At 38.8% G+C, this 19,630-nt stretch overlaps 1 long non-coding RNA gene across 1 annotated transcript; it reads left to right on the forward strand.

The window, feature by feature from the left end:
* The first annotated feature begins 2,652 nt into the window (after positions 1-2,652).
* Positions 2,653-19,372, forward strand: LOC136251173 (uncharacterized). Its single transcript, XR_010698963.1, has 2 exons — positions 2,653-2,998; positions 18,276-19,372. It is a non-coding gene; the product is annotated as an uncharacterized lncRNA (long non-coding RNA).
* The last annotated feature ends 258 nt before the right edge of the window (positions 19,373-19,630 follow it).

Consider the following 19,630-nt stretch of genomic DNA (forward strand, 5'->3'; position numbering starts at 1 on the left):
TGTTCATACATCCTTTGTTTATCTCTTTCAAACCTTCTGTACAAGGAAGAAACCGCTGTGTTTCGATAACTGGGAGCAGTTAGATTGAAAATTCTAACATCAAAGAAAGCCTTCTGATGACGACTTCCCCAAATGTGCACTGACATCTAAACATGCCTCATCCTCTACATTAGCTGTGGCATAGCGAAAGGACTCACCAGACAGGGGTTGCAGCACTGGTTCAATGGCCACATTATGACATACTTCAGACAGAGCAGCAGCAGTGAAGTCCCTAAGTTCATTATGACGTAGAGTAGGGAAACCACCTGTAGCACAATTCATTGCATGATCAACAGTAAAGCCATGACCACAGACACACTTAGCAGGTAGACTATTGGGCAACCAACCATATCGTAGACACAGTGCATCCCTAAATGCACCTTTATGGAGTGCAAAACCATGTTCTTCAATAGGAAGCACTGATAACCATGATGAGGCACTGATAACCATGATGAGGCATATCGACGTTTCAGCAAGCCGAATTCTTGACCGAATTTGTGCAAACCTGTGTGTACGGCAGACCGTAACACTGGCGATTTTCCGGCGAGGAGGATCATTTGAATCAGCGTCGGCAACACGTGCACCAAAGAAGTACTCAGAAAGGGATCATATAGCTACTGAGTTGCAGGACGAGTAAACATTACCGAATTAGTGCGATTGTACAGTTGGCAACCATGCATTTCGAGATTAGCAGCCACCCACTGTACTAACCACTTCAAGATGAACAAACCTCATTGTCAACTTTCTACTTTGCAGCGATTCATTGAACAGTCACCCTGACTGGATAAAGCAACAGTACAACTACTGCTGCAATGTACTTAACGGATTGATCACATCAGGTGTCTCACTCCCAGCTACACATAACTAGTATGACAAGAGTTAAGCCCAGCTACACTAGTATGACAGGATTAATGCCGCTCATCACCTCTTACATGACCAATCTCATCAGGATACAATCTAAGAACTCCTCGAGACTGTACTTGAAGTTTTACTGAATGCTGCATGTGCTATGGAATTGCTTTATAGGAGCTGCATGCATATTGTCAAGTGTTGTACACCGACTACGACCACTAGGTAGCATGTCAGATTCTGAAGTTGTATATGTCACACAACAATAAATTGTTTCCTTTGCTAATTCTTGATCAGCATAAATTCTTCAGGTCCATCTTGAAAAGTGCAAATGCAAATTGATTACTGGAGTGTATATTCCTGTAATGATCTTTGTTTTGGCAGAAATCTAGCATCATGCCGTTATGAGCACAAGGTAATCCATGGTCATCTTATTCTAGCTATAATATACATGCTTGTATTTTTTGTATGTTAGCTCTAACTAGCTAACAGTTAACTGATATTCCTGTATTAGTTTGAGTACAACTATCTGAATGTTGATTTTGTGATCATAGTTATTATTGTATTATATAAATTATGCATGCTCTTACCGAGACTACAATGCATACGTAGTACAGGTGAGCATGCAGTGTCACTGTACCGTGCATGGAAATTCAATTAGTCAGCTGAGCTTGAATGAGTTATGTCAACAGTGGCGGATCCAGACTCTGGGTTGGTGCAAAAAGAGATCGCAGCCTGCTGACAATGGCTGTCCTCCACCAAATATAACACACTACACATCATAATTTGATACTGCTTTATTCGAGTGATTGATTACTTTATTACAATATCTCGATCTCACATACCAAAACTCTTCGGTAGGGCATAGGCCCACTCCTAAATACGCACTGCATGTCAATTTCTGTCACTGAGGAGGCAGCTGACCGTTGCCAACAAATAGCATTTGGCAAGTGGTAGTTACACCCTAGTTATGCTGTTACGTGACCGTACAAATAGCAGGTAAGCTATTTGTGCATACCATCGTATGAATAGCTTTTTTGCTATTCATGCGGACTGCCGTACGAATAGCACAAGGTGATTTCGTAGTTATTCGTACGTGACCGTACAAATAGCACGTGAGCTATTCGTACGTGACCGTACTAATAGCACGTGGGCTGAATAGGGTATCACTCTTTTCACCCTATTTCATAACCCTACAGAACTTAGAAAAATAACGGTGAACCAAAAGGCGAAAAAAAAAGAGCGGTATTGAAGAGGGATCGAACCCAGGATCCCAGTGTGATGGTCCAGTGTGCTACCGATTATGCTATCGCTGCTAACTCCCTTGATTACCTTTTTTTGTATTTTATAAATGTGACTAACGAAATAAGCTGTATATAGTAAGAAGAACCTAACCCTGAAGGTGAAGAAGAAACCAAAGCTGAACTCTAACACTAACACTAACACTACTAGACGCTTCCCCTAAAGTCTACTACTTGTGGCAACTACTGGACGCTTCCCCTAAAGTCTACTACTCGCGGAAACTACTGGACGCATCCCTAAAGTCGACTACTCGCGGCAACTACTAGATGCGTGCCCTAAAGTCGAAGAGAGAGAGCAACAACTACAGTAGGAAGTCTGGATGCTTTTGAGCTTAATATTACGTAAGGGTTATGAAAGGTGGTGAAAAGAGTAAAACCCCGTATGGGTAGCAACGGCCTAATTATACACTGCCACTTCCATCATATACCATTATCGTTCGTTTTTTCAATTAAAGCTCACCGACAAAAATCTAGAAGGATTTTTTAGTATTTACTGGATGCAATGAAGGTCCGCATTCGCCTAGTTTTCCTCGACAAAATCATCAACATCTACGACAAAATGTAGTCTTGCCCAGACCGAAGCAGATCAAATACTAAGTGTAACTCTGTAAACTATAACGCATGATTCTCGTATGATTGTTCGAGTGCTATACCAACTCTTGCCGACTCTCACTGATTTTGTGCAAGTGTTGTGTCTTGCGACACGTATACAGGATCTGTGGATTCAAAGGTTGTCCGGTGTTTTAAACGTGAAACAGGAGTAGACTACATCTGGCTACTGGATCATTCATACAATTCAACGTTTCTTGGTGAGTTGGTCAAGTTCTCATTTCATGCACGCACTTTAAATGTACATTTCTATGCAATTATTTGCATGTCTAGCGCATTGAAACTTTAAAAGGATGCCAATACATTAACCAATGGCGGATCCAGGATGGGGCATTTGGGGAAATTGCCTCCCCCCCTCTTAGTGTGGAGTAGCTATAGCTAGCTACCGCTCCTTTTGATTAGGCCAGGCCAAGTTGATTGACAGTTTATCGTCCGGGATATTTGAAAAAGTCATGCAGGCGGGAGGTCATTTTTCATATTTCATAATTTTTTTAACTTGGAAAACATTTTAACAGTAGCTTCACACAGTTGCTAGCCACTTTAACAATGATTGCAGAGCTTATTTGATTACGTCACTGTTAATACTTAGCTATTCGTTTATGTAATCTCTCTTTAGAAATCCATTTATTGAAAGTACTAATGAGTCCAGGCTGGGAATAATCATCACGTTTGTTGCACACACCATGTTTTAATATACAAAAACGAGTTCAGAAGCGTAAGCAATGATTATCACGTGAGAAATAATGAATTATGAAATTATTGCTCTATTCCTAAAAACCCATGCGGGCGGTGACGATAAACTGTGAATTAATTTGGCCTGACCTTAATACTAAACTCTTTAAGTCAGGCCAAGATCAGTTTTAACTCATAAATGAAAATATGCACATTTTACTAAGACCACTCCAAATGAGAGTGTAGTTTCCCGTACTCGATCTGCCCGCGTCACGTCTGGCCACCCGCATTGCATGTCATTGTTGGTCATTATTTTTCTAACACCTCTTCCTGTGCTGCTTTCTGAAAACTTCTCATCGAGCCTTTTATGTTGCATTGCTAAAAAAGCACAATGAAATCTAAAAATAAACAGTTCTGGTGGTTGCTAGCTTGCAAAGAAGCCATTTTCATGACCTTGAAATCCTCTCAAGATCAAGATACTCTAATAGAGCAGTTACATCTTTATTATACAACCAAGTACTAAGAATAATACGAAAATTACATCATAAATAAATAAAAACAAGTTGATGTTGTGCTACTTCTAAAAACCAGGTACCATGCAGCTAGCTAACTGTATCTGTATGTAGTTGTACCCATGCTGAAAAGCCTTATAATAAATAAATAAAAATAAATAAATAAATAAATAACTCATCTGGAATTAACTATAGACACTATGAATTAACCAACTATGTATTACTATTTTGTAGTTTTGGGCTGTGCAATAATATTATTAGATAATTCTTGTATTTTGTAATTCATGAAATATTCGTAATTCGTTCAATTATGTTGCTATGCACTGCTAAGGAAGCGTTTGTTAAACAAACCGACATATTACACACAGAAGTATCTTCTAAACTGTTTTATAGTGTGACTAATGTGTTTTTCCAACAAATTCTCTTGACAAAGCCTCAAAGCTGCTCTTCATTTTCGTTCGCGTACGTAAGGGATACGCCCCCTTTCAACTCAAAGCGATAGGCTATTCCTGGTAGTGTACGAGGCCTGCGCCACAGCCAGGTGCCAGTGGACATGATTGTTTGTTATGTATTTCTATCATTAACCACGATAGTGGGTTCATAATAGGGATCGCCCATGTTTATTGCAAAAATCCTAATAGAACGCACACCTAAAAAACCACCTTGAAAAGCATCCTTCAACTCAAAACAACCCTCTGGTGGTTCTTTGCAATGAGTATAGGTCCACTAGTAAGTATCAAGTGAAAAAGAAACAGTATGTGTATTTCGTGATTATTGTACAAGGGCGGGTTATCCAGATTAAATACTCTAATAGAGCAGTCATGTAAATACTCTAATAGTGCAGTCAAGTGTATAACAACAATCCTTGCACTGAATTTGATAGCTATTAAAAGCACCGGTTTTGTAAATTGTAGTTCATATTAGGAGACTCTCTGTATGCACATTGCAATTTGATCAGTTTCATGTTTGTACTGAAACGTTGACGGCGTTACTATGCAGAATACAAAAATTACACTATTCACAACAGTCTTCATTATCAGTCCTCATAATCCATTACTGGATTAATAAAAAGTACACAAACTAGATGAATAGAAAATTGAAAATTTTAAAATGGGAATAGGGATCGCTGAAAAAAGCCACGAAACAAGAAAGGATTGCTGGGGGGTGGTAATGTAAACCACAAATCCCTATTTTGACTCACTTCAAAATGACAGAGCATGTAACTAAAGATTTATGACAGAGAGTCAAAATAGGGATTTGTGGTTTACATTACCACCCCAGCGATCCCTTCTTTTTTTGTGGCTTTTTTCAGCGATCCCTTCTAGTTTTGTGGCTTTTTTCAGCGATCCCTATTTAAAATTTCCAATTTTTTATTTATCTAGTGTATACCTCTGTTCATCCTTTACCTGGCTTGCTAGCTGAATTATTTCCATCTCCAGTGTTCAGTGCCAATAATACATTGCTGCATACAGTTCTATGGTATAAAGTGCATCTCCTGTATGTTGTACAGTACATTGCTACACTATTAATGTACCGGCACTCAGCTATCAGTAGTTTTGCATTGGGCCTGGCAAGCCATTGTGTGGAGAATGTTAACACCAGCACAGTTTTCAGCTAATAAGTTTGTGTGTGAAAATACATAGCTCTCAACCTGCAGCCTTTCAGTGCCAGGAGTGAGATCACTTTGTCACAGAAGCACAATACCTCTAACAACCAGACACTTTCCTGGATACACTGTGCTTTGTTGTTTTCACTATTATGTTCTGCTGTACTGGCTATTCATGGGAGCAGAGAGCTACAGTCAACAGAGCTCCCTGCTGTCTCCACTGAGCTGCGTTTAGTGGAAAGCCATATTTGTGTTGATTAGAAAATTGTGGTTTTGTTTGTTTGTTTGTATCATTTTAATTTACGTTGTTTTGTCATCACAACGTATTATTTTACTTTGAGACAAAAGCTATAAACATTGCCTTAATTACATCCCATACAACGTGATTGAGATAACATACACAAAAATTAATGTGCCCTTAGGCTGATAATTGCTGTGTGGTTGTGCTTGCTGCTGTTTATTTACCTACATACTGTAAACTTTATTATTGTGTCTATACATAGTTACAGTCTGCAATGCTACTGCACAGTGGAATTGTACTTTTTTTTTGTTGGCATATCCTTTATTTTCTGGTATTGAATTTTTATCCTATTGAAGGTACTGCCGTCTTTCACAGTGATCAACTGCAGGCAGCTGTTTCTTCTCCAAAATTCAATTTCATCTTGTAGTATATCATGTTATCATTTTAGGACATGGCCCAGCTCATATTGAAAAAAAAAAACTCAGATAACAGTTTCTAGTGAAATACCCTGCTTCTTTTATAATTGAGGTCTGCTTTTGGAAACTTCAGCAGCCATGCATGCCTTAATCCAGTACCCCGATTCATCCTCATTAAACATTATAATTTTAGGACTATTTAATGAATGTATAAGCTTTATTGCTTGCAGACATGAGATTCAATACCATAGATATGAGAGCATGCACTTGCACCTCAACTATACAGGAGGGGCGGTGACAATGCATTATGTGGTCTTCCATGGTTGGGTATTCAATACAACGTAATAGTAGCAGACCCTCACGATTGTAATTGCATGTATCAATTAACCCTTTATTATCAAACGGCTAATATATTGCCAAAAAACACGTTATGGGTGCCCTTTATAAATGGACCCATAACTCCTTCGTCCTAGGGGCTACGAAGTTGAAATTACCACCAATTTGTTGAGTAGGCCAAGGCGTTTCTAATAAAGTTTAACGCGAAGCGATCAGAACGAGTATGGGAAACTCAACACTTATAAACACACAAAAATGTATCAAGAACAATTGTACCTGTTTAAAATTTGATAACTTTCTCTCTAAGCATCATAGTGTGTTTTACTAAGAATCGAACTGTTCCTCACGTGATAAGGATTCTAAAAAATATACAGTATGATGTAACCGGGGGTTATAACAAGATGGTGGCGCCCATCTTTTGCTGCTATGGTGAAGAATAACATGGTATATAGTTTTCCGTGTTAATTAATGGGTGGGGTCCTCAAATAATGCGCAAAGATCACACAAGCCATAAAAGTTCATTTCCTGAGGTTTTTCTGTGGTTTTACAAAATAACTTCAGTAAGAAAGGGTTTCCATCCACAGTGGTTTATTGCATCATCACCTTCAAGCTGTTTATCTTCAAAGGAAGCCATGATGAGTCTAAGTACTTGTGTGCTATTTGTAAACTAAAAGAGACTGAACAACTCTTAATTAACAATGAACTAAGTAGCCATATATTTTGTAAGCTCTCTGTGCTGTACTGAGGACCAGAAACAGAGCTGTGTTGAAATCATTCTTTTAGTTACCCTACCAGTATTACTGACATTCTATGGCTGCATATTAACTGCTAGCAGCTGTTAACATAACCAAGCACAGCCCAGGAAATTACTGCTCTCTTTATAAGGACATGTTTCATTAACAGAAGATAGAACACAGCTATACCTTGAGTGTTACACTACACAGCTATACCTTGAGTGTTACGTGCCTTTGGCGCTGATAAGCTCCTGTTTGTACTTGCCCCGTTAGTAGATTGCCCCATTGTTGGTTGTACTTGGTTGTATGTGCAGATAATGAATACTGATAAGCCTCCTGCTCGCACCAAATAGCAAAAACATCAGGACGGGAAACTACAGTCTTATTTGGAGTGGTCTAACATTTACTATAACAAATTTGTCTAAAACCAAAGAAAATCAGTCAAACTAGCTTTGAAATTGTCACCCAGCACTTTTGTGCATACTAAGTTCCTTTAAATAATTATCGTTTTGTTGCTTTTAATTTTTATAAATGGACAATTCTCCTAGAGTGAACAAATTTTGTTTCCCATCCTCCACTCAGGAAAATTTCCATACAATAGATTGGTTGCTTTTCAAGCCAATATTTGCCTGTGCACAGCCAAAAGCAAACGGCATAAAATGAGGGGTAGCCAATGTCTTGGGACTCTCGTGAGAAATCCAATTATAAATCCATGAATTACTCTATTTATTGAAATGATACAGAGATACATTTTGAAGTACTTAAATATTGGGACTCTTGTACACAATTTAGAAGTTTGTGTGAGCAGTTGGTGACCCCTCAGCGTAAAAACATACTTCTAGCAGCAGGTATAACAAAAATGTAAATTTGTGCTGATTTGATAACATCCTGACATGTTAATAAGAAAGACCAAAAAATAATGGAAGAACGGTGGACGGGAAACATAATTTTTCCTTATTGGACATTATGATTTTCAAACAGCTGCCACTCACTCCAGCAGCTTAGGTCATTGTACCACAAAGTAGCCGACACTAAGCAACAGTTATCTTCCAATTATCATTTTGTAGCATGAGGGCTGCAGGCAATGTTTGAACAAAACTATCCATTTGGGAATATTGTGTTTTATTACCACCCATTTTTTTCAAATTTTATATTATATCTAATATACCTGTGTTCATATGACCAAAAATGGTTTTGATATCTTAGCATAGAGGGAGTACAAAGTTTAGAAGTTTGGTACTATTTTGGATCCCTTCCATTTTTTATGTAGCTATGTCCATTAGATTTTCTGTTTATCATATGTTACGATAGTAGAGACCACAAATGAGTAGCCGTGGCCCACGAAATAACATCACCCAAAAACCAGCCTCAACTTTCCCTGACGACGATGAGGCAGTATTGGTTAGGTAAACTAAGCCCAAACAAGCCTTCAGATCGACCCAAAACGCTTTCAACAAGCTGCTACGGAATTCAAAAAAAACATTATTTAACAGAATTAACTGACTGACTGAGTAACTGACTGACTGATGCCTTCATTCAATAATGGCTATGGCTATGGGCTTGATTTTTTTCATTGTTGGTGTCTCTTCAGCCTGAGAGGTGCCTTTTGATATACCGCAATATGTACAATGCATTTTTCATGGTGTCCTGCTTTGTGTCCCATTCATCTTCACTGACAGCGAAAAGTGTTAATTATATACAAAAGAAGTTAACAAACAAATACACAGAAAATTTGGAATTTTCAACTGGAGTAGAGACCAAGGTGCATCGATAAAAAGTGGAAATAAGCTGTACTGTTTGCAAGGTGCTAGTTAGCTACTTGACAAGTGTTCAATGTTAGGGATAAAACTGAACACAGACCAAAAGTGCCTCTGTATATAATACTGTTTAAGTCTTAAACCTTCCTACTTGAGTTTATTAAGAGATAAACTGTAAGGAATGTTTCCAAAAGTAGCTGCAAAGATAAACAAATTCAAAGAGGTGCTTAATGTTATTATTAAAGCCAAAGTGGCACTTAAGTGTATTACATGGACCAAATGAATATAAAGCTGTTCTGGGTAAAGACAGGTTAGATTAGTACTGTTTCTATTAATTAATAAATCCTAAGTACCATATTTACTCGATTTGTGCTCTAGAGTACTATTATTTTTTTGCCCAAAAATAAGGATAAAACCCTTCAAATAGTGCCACACTGCGGCATTATTCGAGGGTGTGCTACTAATAGTTTAAACCTACTAGCTATTCTACATTATAGGTTTATAAAATAATTACTATTTACTTCTTCTATACAGGATCTTTAGCCATTTAAGTTTTGCCAGGACAACACCTTCCTTAAATCAAGATGGAGATTAATACTAAAATTATGAGAGCACTAATTACGAAAGTATAGTGCAGTACTATTCAAGGGTGTGATACAATTAAAATTATTTTCAGAAACAAACCTTTGATTTTTATTGGCCAAAAAGTGGTGAGGTTCTGGCCTCACTGGTTGCACCTACTCTGACATCCTTGAAGCACGCTAATGAATTTTTCTATGTTATGTACCCATATAAGGTAGAGAACACCCATCAGTTTTTAGGATTGTATTTGTGGTAGGCCACCTAGACTAACATAATTATAGAGAGGTTGTTTCTCATTATTTCATTCTTCACTTTCCATGCATCTCCTTGTAAGAACTAAAAATATAGTGTGCCAACAAAATATTCTTATAGCACTGTACTTATAAAGTAGCACTTGGCCAGTGGAACCTCAAAAGCAAACACTTTGGGACCAGTGAAATTTTATCATTATAAGGAGTGTCCTTGTTTCAGAGACAAAATTGCATTCATAACTATCATTTATTAGGCAATATGTTTTTCAAACATCTGCTATTCACTTCATGGAAATCCATCAGCTTATATGACAAATGGTTTTGATATCTTTAGAACAGAGGACCTTACAATTTTGGTGGTATTCAGACACCTTTCATTTTATTTAGCTATGCCCACTAGTAGATTTTATGCTTTTGCAAGAAAACTAGTGCTAAAGTACAGAAACTGGTAAATGCATGTGTGAAACTTGTAATATACTCGGTAAATAAGGTGATACCAACGTGTACCCAGCCGATAACAACACAGTTCAATTAGATTGGAAGGATTAAAGACAACATGTACAATCACGTACAAATCATTAGTCACGGAAAAGTTCGAATCAAATCTAAATACGCATGCGTACAATTACAACATATTCTAATTAATGTTCAAGTTATGACATCTCCTCCCTCCTTAAGATGGAAGGTCATCTGGGGACCAATGATCTGGAGGATGTCGTACTCTTGTAGAGCGACGAAGTTCAACAGTGTTAGAAGCTTCAATAGTACTAGACTGATCCACCACTGGGGAACTTGCTTGGTCTCCAATTAACAGGAAATCATCAGAGTCGGAAATGTCATTGTTCGACAAGCGAATTTTGACATGGTCTACATGGCGACGCACAACTTTGTTTTTTTGTAACTGAACTAGGTATGACAAGGGACCACGACACTTCTCAATCACACCAGGTATCCAAACTGGAGTTCCACTAAAATTCTTAACATACACTGTATCACCAACATCAAACTCACGCAATCTACGTTTGCCATCATGATTAACCTTCTGCTTTTGCTGGTTAGCTTGAACTCTACTTGCTACAGTAGGCATTAGTAGATCTAGGTGTGATCTGAGTCTGCGTCCAAATAACATCTCTGCTGGAGATAACCCTGTAGTGGTCTGTGGGGTTATGCGGTACTTAAACAAGAATTGATTTAATCGAGTCTCCAGCGGACCATCTGATATTCACTTGAGTCCATTCTTAAAAGTTTGCACAGATCTTTCGGCAAGGCCATTTGAAGCTGGGTGGTATGGGGACGTGAGGATGTGTTCAATGCCATTCTGTTTAACAAATTCAGCAAATTCTGAGCTAGTGAAAACTGATCCATTATCAGACACTATCGTATGCGGAAGTCCATGGATAGTAAACAAACTCAACAATTTCTCAACGGTCACAGCTGTGGTGGCATTTGAAACAGGTATCACTTCCATCCACTTTGAGTGAGCGTCAATTATCACTAAGAACATTTTGTTCAAGAATGGTCCAGCATAGTCTATGTGAATACGAGACCACAGTCGCTCCGGCCATTGCCAGGGATGAAGTGGGGCCTTGGCAGGTGTTGACTGTACTACTTGACACTTCTCACAACAACTTACAGTATTCTCTAACTGAATGTTCAGGTTTGGCCACCACACATAACCTCTTGCCAATTGCTTCATCCTAGTGCTACCTGGATGGCCCTCGTGGAGAATCTTGAGAACAGTCTCTTGGGCTTGTGGGGGAACAATCACTCTGGATCCCCATAGTAGACAACCGTCAAAATGGCTTAACTCATTTCTTCTCGTGTAATAGGGTCTCAATTCTTCCTCGACTTTGGTTTGTGGCCAACCATGTAACACAAAATGTAAAACTTTGGATAAAACTTGATCTTTTTCTGTCATAACTTTAATCTCTTTGGCAGTAACAGGTGACGATGACAACTGTTCAGTTAATAACAAAATGTCTCCTGGAATAGGAACAGTCTTGGGGCAATCTGGTAATGGTAGCCTACTAAGTGCATCACAGTTACCTTGGTCTTTGCCTCGTCTGTATCTTAGTTCGTACTCATATGAGCTAAGTGTAAGGGCCCATCTCTGGATTCTCCATGATGCCATAGGCGGTACAGCCTTGGTTTCACTAAACAGACGTCTCACGGGCTGATGATCTGAAAATATAAGGAAATGGCGACCATACAAGTATTGGTGGAAACGTTTTACACCAAACACAATAGCTAACCCTTCCTTTTCAAGCTGAGAGTAGTTTTTCTCCGCAGCTGATAAAGATCTTGATGCAAACGCCACTGGTCTTTCACAGCCATCTTCTTGACATTGTGACAATACTGCACCGACACCATATGGTGAGGCATCGCATGCTAGAATCAACTGCTTGGCAGGGTCATAATGCACTAAGAGAGCTGATGACTGTAACAAGTTTTTGGCTCTCTCAAAAGCTGCTTGCTGAGCACCAGTCCAGTTCCACTTACGGCCTTTCTGTAACAGTTCATTTAATGGTGCCAACACTGATGACAGATCCGGAAGAAATTTCCGGTAATAGTTGATTAGTCCAAGAAAGGATTTCAACTTAGTGACATCAGTGGGGACAGGTGCCTCTTTCACTGCTTGTACCTTGGCCTGTGTGGGGTGAAGGCCTTGATCATCAATACGATGGCCCAAATATTCTACTGAAACTGACATAAATGAACATTTCAACATCTTCAAACGTAAACCTGCCTCATCCAGTTTCGTCAAAACTCTTTCTAGATTTTGTAAGTGCTCTTCGTCATTTCTTCCTGTGATCAGAATGTCGTCAAGATAAGCAACTACATTAGGAATACCTTGTAACAATGAATCGACAATTCTCTGAAAAATTGCTGGTGCTGTTGAGACACCAAAAGGTAAACGATTGTAAATGAACAGGCCACGATGTGTGTTAATAGTCGTAAGATGCTTGGAAGCTTCGTCAAGACAAACTTGCTGATATGCATGGGCAAGGTCAAGTTTACTGAACTTGGTTCCTCCTGCCAGTGACGCAAACAACTCTTCTGCTTTTGGCAACGGGTATTTGTCTACTCTTGCTGCCTGGTTGACTGTCAGTTTATAGTCACTGCATATTCTGATGTTGCCGTCACTTTTGACAATGGGAACAATTGGTGCTGCCCATGAAGAAAATTGTACAGGAGTGATAACACCTTCAGTATGTAGCCGGTCAAGTTCAGTTTCAACTTTGGCTTTGAGTGTAAACGGTAAGGATCGAGGTTTGTAAAAACGTGGCTGAACATTAGAGTCTATAACAATACTAGCTTGGGTGCCCTTCAACTCACCCAGTTCATCACAGAAAACTGTTTGGTGGCGATTCAAAACTTCTTGGAGTGGGGTGGGCACGGACACAGCGCATACCTGAGCCCAATTCAACTTTATGTGTTTCAGCCAATCTCTACCCATCAAATTGGGTCCAGTACCACTCACAACAATCACTGGTAAGTTAAATGACTGATTACTATATTGTACACTGACATTGATCTGCCCTAGGACTGTGAGCTTCTCTCCGGTGTAAGTATGTAACTGTAAATTGGAAACTTGCAATGGAGGCTGTTGTAAAAGAACCGTCTTGTAAGTCTGTTCACTAATCACAGAGATTGCTGCACCAGTGTCTAGCTCCATTCTCACTTGGCAACTGTTAATTGTGAAGTCGACAGTGATTGGTGGATGATTCTGGTTGTCAATGTGAAACAATGTGTAGGGAGTTTCTGTTGATTCTGTGACAGAAGGGCTGCTTTCAGCTTGTAGAGAATGTTGTGGTTTGGAGGTTTTGGAACTCTTGCTCTGAGGGTAAGTAGGTGGTGTTGACTTTGAAGTCCTGCAAGCTTTCAGGATGTGGCCTTTCTTACCACACCCATGACAAGTACTGTCCTTGAAAGGGCAACTATTAGGGTTATGCTGGCCCTTACAGCGGTAGCAAGTCTTCTGAAATGTACCTTTTTGTACACTGTGAACAGGAAGCTGTCCTGTACCTGTTGCTGCTGCCAGGTCCTTTGTGTCCTTGTCTGCCATTTCTATAGCTTGTGCTATTTCGTAGGCCTTTTTGAAGGTTAGCTCAGGTTCTGACAACAGTCTTCGCTGAATTCGGGGGTCGTTAACACCACAAACTAGCCGATCACGAAGCATGTCTTCAAGGGTCGCGTCGTACCCACAGTGTTGAGCAATGTTTCGAAGTTCCGCTACAAACTTAGCGATGCCTTCTCCCTGCTGACGACATCGCGAATTGAACTTAAACCGTTGCACTATCATCGACGGTTTAGGACTGAAATATTTCGCCAAATGTTGGGTGATGTTTTCAAACTTACATTCTGCCGGTTTCTTTGGTGCCACAAGGTTGCGAATCACTTTGTAAGTCTGTTGTCCGCACGCACTCAAGAAAATTGCACGGCGTTTGTCGGCATCTTCCACGCCATTGGCTACGAAATACTGTTGAAGTCTCTCTTTGTAAGATTCCCAGTCTTCGTGTCGAGAATTAAACTCTTCCAACTTGCCATGTGCTGCCATCAGTAACGAAAATCGTCTTTATCCTCGTCGCCAATATGTAATATACTCGGTAAATAAGGTGATACCAACGCGTACCCAACCGATAACAACACAGTTCAATTAGATTGGAAGGATTAAAGACAACATGTACAATCACGTACAAATCATTAGTCACGGAAAAGTTCGAATCAAATCTAAATACGCATGCGTACAATTACAACATATTCTATTTAATGTTCAAGTTATGACAAAACTGTACTTTTGTGCATCTCTATGGTCAGTTGAGGCTGAGTTGCCATATAGCAATCTGGAGCATCAATTGAACTCGGTCAGAAACTTAATGGATAAATGAGTAATTTAGGTGTATGTGACAGGATAAGTTGTATGAGTGACTTGGACAGATCTCTGGCTAACTTTGGGAATGGCTGGATGTCACTGTTTAGCGATAGTTCAAAATATTCACTGTAAATTTCCTCGTACTTTTGAGTACTGAATAGCTCACAACTCAGCCTAACCAATCACTATGCATTTCTGTTCCCTAAACTATGTTTTGCTGGGATTCAGTATGGATCTCCTATCAGCATTGAAACCGGGTCACTACTGCTGATCCGGATGACCTGCTAACCTGGATAGCAATCAGACCTGGGGCAGTTGCAGGCTGAGTCAATGGTAGAGCTAGTGAGGGACTAGCTAGTTGCATGTCTTCAAAAAGGTGTTGTAGAAATGGCCTTTGCCAGCGACAGTATCAAAGCTATGTTTTGGGTACTCATTTTGTAAGCACAAGGGTAGCTACCTGTATATGAAAACTAGTTTATGTAATAAATAATCAGTGCGTGGGTGTGGTTCCTTGTACAGCAAGGTATGGTTCCTGTAAGTGGGTGTTACTTTGTACCTACCTACACACATACTATATTAATTTCACATATGTTTATAGACAGTATCACCCACTGATATTAAAGTGAGAGTGGCTCATGAAAGCTGCTCTACTGCAAGACTAGGCTGTCTCATACAATATCAAGTGATAACAGGCATGGATTCGTGCATACCATACCTATAGAGTGCATTACTACTGATAAATCAGTGAGGCTGCATGTATGTCTGCAGACAGTAATGCCTAGAACTGGTTGCACATGTGATCCAATTCAGGTCGCACCCAAATAATCTGTAAAGCAGGATGACAAAATGTGACCTGACCTGGTTTCAATGCTTTCTTCTCAGTGTTAGGGGTAGCCACAACGAAGTAACGAAACCCACTTTGAGTTAATGAATGAAGCTTATTAATCAGTTTCTTTCTCTTGAATCATACAGTATGATAGTTACTGTATAGTAGGGACCAAAAGGAGTAGGCGTGGCCCACAAAATAACATCACCCAAAAACCAGCCTCAATTTTCCCAGACGACAATGAAGCAGTATTTGTTAGGCAAAACTAAGCCCAAACAAGCTTTCAGATCGACCTGAAACGCTTTCAACAAGTTGTTACGGAATTTTAAAAATAATTTATTTAATGGAATTTTCTACTGACTGAGTAGGTAATTAACTGACTGATGCCTTCAGACAAGCATAACTTGATAACGGGTAAGGCTACGGGCTTGATTTTTTCACTGTTCGACATCGCTTTGTCCCGAGAAGTGCCTTTTGGCATACCGCAGTACGTACAATGCATTCTTAATGGACTTACCAGTGCCCTCCTTTGTGTTCCATTCATCTTTGCTGACAGCGAAAGGTGTCGATTTAGCTGTAGCTTGTGATGGCTTCCCTTCGAAACAGAAATCGTCAGTATTTTTCATAGTGGCTATTTTGATTGTAGAGATGCTTTTTGAACAGTTCTTGATTCGTACTGCTGTGTAACAGGTTGAACATAGCTGACAGCGAAGAATAATGGATACTTCACTTTTCAGACAATAATTAATATGATTGGGGCATGCAGCATGATTTCTTTTGGTATGCGTGAATTGTAGAGGTGCTTTTCGAACAGTTCTTGATTTGAAATGCTGTGCAATGGGTCAGGGCCACAGCCCACAGTCTGGCCAGTCACTTTTCGGCTACTTGATTTTAGGGAAAAATCAAGATACTCTAATAGAGCAGTCATCAAAATATACTCTAATAGAACAGTCATCATGATACTTTAATAAAGTATTCAGTATAGAATATAGCTTATATTATTATTTATTTATCTATAGTCTAAGCCATTACATCTGTGTTAACTGTCTTAAAATTACCCAGTGAGTCATCTGCATGGCACACTGCATCGAGCTAATTGATCGTGCATTAGCATGTAGTTACAATCTAGAACTAAACTTTTATGTTGAGAAATTTTTGTATGCATCATGAAAATAAAATTAGCTACTAGCTATAATAGTCAGGTATGAAACTCAATTAATTGGTAATATAGCACAAATTACCATTGATGTTAACAAAAAGAAGAGACTTTGCATGTAAAATAGCCTCCAAATGCCATTTCAGAGCATCTATTTTTTAAATTTTCCCTGGGGGAGCATGCACCCTGACCCTTCTAGCTTAGTATGCTGTGTAACACACACATGCAGTTAAGTAGCACACAAAAGCAGATAATCACTGATTTACAGGTCATATTAGATCAATAAAAACTGAGTAGTGTGCATGACTATGACCTTCATTGCAGTCCATGTCTGGCTGGACCACTCAAAATCTTTGGGCCCCAGCCCTGCAATAGGTTGAACATAACTGACAATGAAACATAATGGATAGTTCACTTTTCAGATGATATGGGACTGGGGAGCGCTGCGCCATTTCAGATGCAGTATGCGTGGGTTCACCAGTCATAATAAAATTATTTACAATAACGTTAACAAACAAGTATACGTGGAATTTTCAACTAGAGTAGGGACCATAGCACATCGATAAAAAGTACTGAAACAAGTTGGAGTAGTGCACGATATTAAATCACAGTAAAACAATAAGAAGTGTTCTATCCCTACTGTGCATTTCCCGTTATGGTAGCTTGAGCACAGTAGGGATGTAACACTTCTTATTGTTTTACTGTGATTTAATATCATGGACTACTCCAGCTTGTTTCAGTACTTTTTATCGATGTGCTATGGTCCCTACTCTAGTTGAAAATTCCAAATTTTTTTGTATGCTTGTACAATTATAACCAAGGCTTACACATTGTCTTATACAATGGCATGTCAAGAATGCTTTGATATTTGCAAAGTATGCAGGGTTTTTATTCTAGTAAGACACCTGTAAACAAGTGGAACCTAGTAAGACACCTAGCCACAAACTTCAACAAACAAATTGCATACTTTGTGGGTTCATAACAAAATTCCAGTCACCACAGTCCATTGTCTAAATTACTAAGACATGCATTGCTAGGATTCTTCAGTGGATAAACAGCCCTCAGGAATGATGTGATAATCACCGAGGCGGAGCATTATTACATCATTCCTTTGGGTTGTTTATCCACTGAAGACTCCTAGCAATGCATGTCTTACCTATACTAACAATGCATTTGATAAGGTGATAGTTGCACAAATGGCAGCTTAACTTAATAAGGCTATGGACACAAAGTAATATAATATTATAGTTACTTTATTTTATGGTTATGTAACTAAATAGTTTCAGTTGCAAGTAATAATAATAATTAATAATATTAATGAATAATAATGAAAAACTTTGTTTATCCCAACACTACATGCGTCGTATCTTGTTAAGTATCTTGTTCTGTCAAAATACTACTCATATATTTGCTAAGTTTTTGTGGTTGCTTTCAGCTTATGCTATTTCCAAGTAGTAGAGAGTATCCTGTAGGTGTTATTCATAGGACACAGTTAGTTGTTTATCATTCCTATAGGTATACAAGGTGGGTGATAACAAACTGATGCAGAGAATGATATGGCATATTCAGTGGTGTATATGCTGTACCTACAATAATCCTAACAGTGAGCCAGTTTATTTTAAAATCTCTGCTAATTGTTTTCAGTGTTGTAAGAACATTTCTATGTGTGATTAATGTACAACTGGGATACTGCCAGCGGGTAGCTAATCACCACTACATACTTGATCTAAGGCCAGAGTATGGAGATGATATTTTACAAATTACAAGTACTATCGATGATATTTTACAAATTACAAGTACTGTCTTGCGTGAATTCATAATTTTACTGTCATTCATAGCAAAAATCAAAAGACATTTCTGGCACAATGACCACCGCTGGCTAATCACTACATAAGGCCAGACTATGAAGGTGATATTTTACACATTGCAAGTATTGCCTTGTGTAGATTTACCATTTTACTGTCGTTCATAAGGAAAATCAAAAGACGTTTTTTGTACAATGACTATCAGCCAGCTAATCATCGCATATTTGATCTTATAGGCCAGAGTATGGAGGTGATATCTTTAGAACAGCCAGGACTGTCCTTCATGGCTTCACCTGTCTGCTCTTGAAAATCAAAAGGTGTGGTGAAACAACTAAAGAGTATAGTACATTTGTACCACAGGAGGGAGCAATCGTATTTATGGGACCCTTACAAAACACAGATAGGACAGATGATGATAATGTACTTTAGATATTGCCTGGCGGTCAAATAAGATTATATTATACAGCCATGCTTTTTGTACCCCAAGTATTTCTAAGACCTATTCAAGACACGGATTCTACATGTCATTGACGATCTTGTACATTTGGAATATCATGGACAATCAAATTTCTATGTAGTCTTATTGGATGGGACAATTGTACAAGAAGCACAAATTGTTACAAGATTATGTTATCTGGAGGTGTGGCCATGCAATTGATGAAATAGTGGAGTAGGATGCAAGTAGTTTTGATTATTTGTAATGATCTATAAAGAGATATTTATTTTTTTATATTTAATACCAAAAACACCAGTTGTTAACTTGTTTGTGTTACTGTTTCACATGATGATAGGTTTGAATGACAAGTAGTTGCTTCATAAAGATCATCACTTAGGAATTAAACTATTTCTTGTCTATTTAGTTGGTATTTATGTCTAAATACTGTGACATGCACCCCTTAGAACTATACATTCACCAGAGTTATAATGTCAATTTTTTGGCTCCAGCCTGCTAGTGAGATTGTACTTTCAACTGGTGCCACACATTATCATTGTGGTAAAATCTTGCATATCCTTCCTTAAATCACTTATTGCTAAAGTAATGGATGATCAGTGTTTGTCCCTCAT

Source organism: Dysidea avara, chromosome 3 (genome assembly GCF_963678975.1).
Source record: "Dysidea avara chromosome 3, odDysAvar1.4, whole genome shotgun sequence".
NCBI classification, from domain to species: Eukaryota; Metazoa; Porifera; class Demospongiae; order Dictyoceratida; family Dysideidae; genus Dysidea; species Dysidea avara.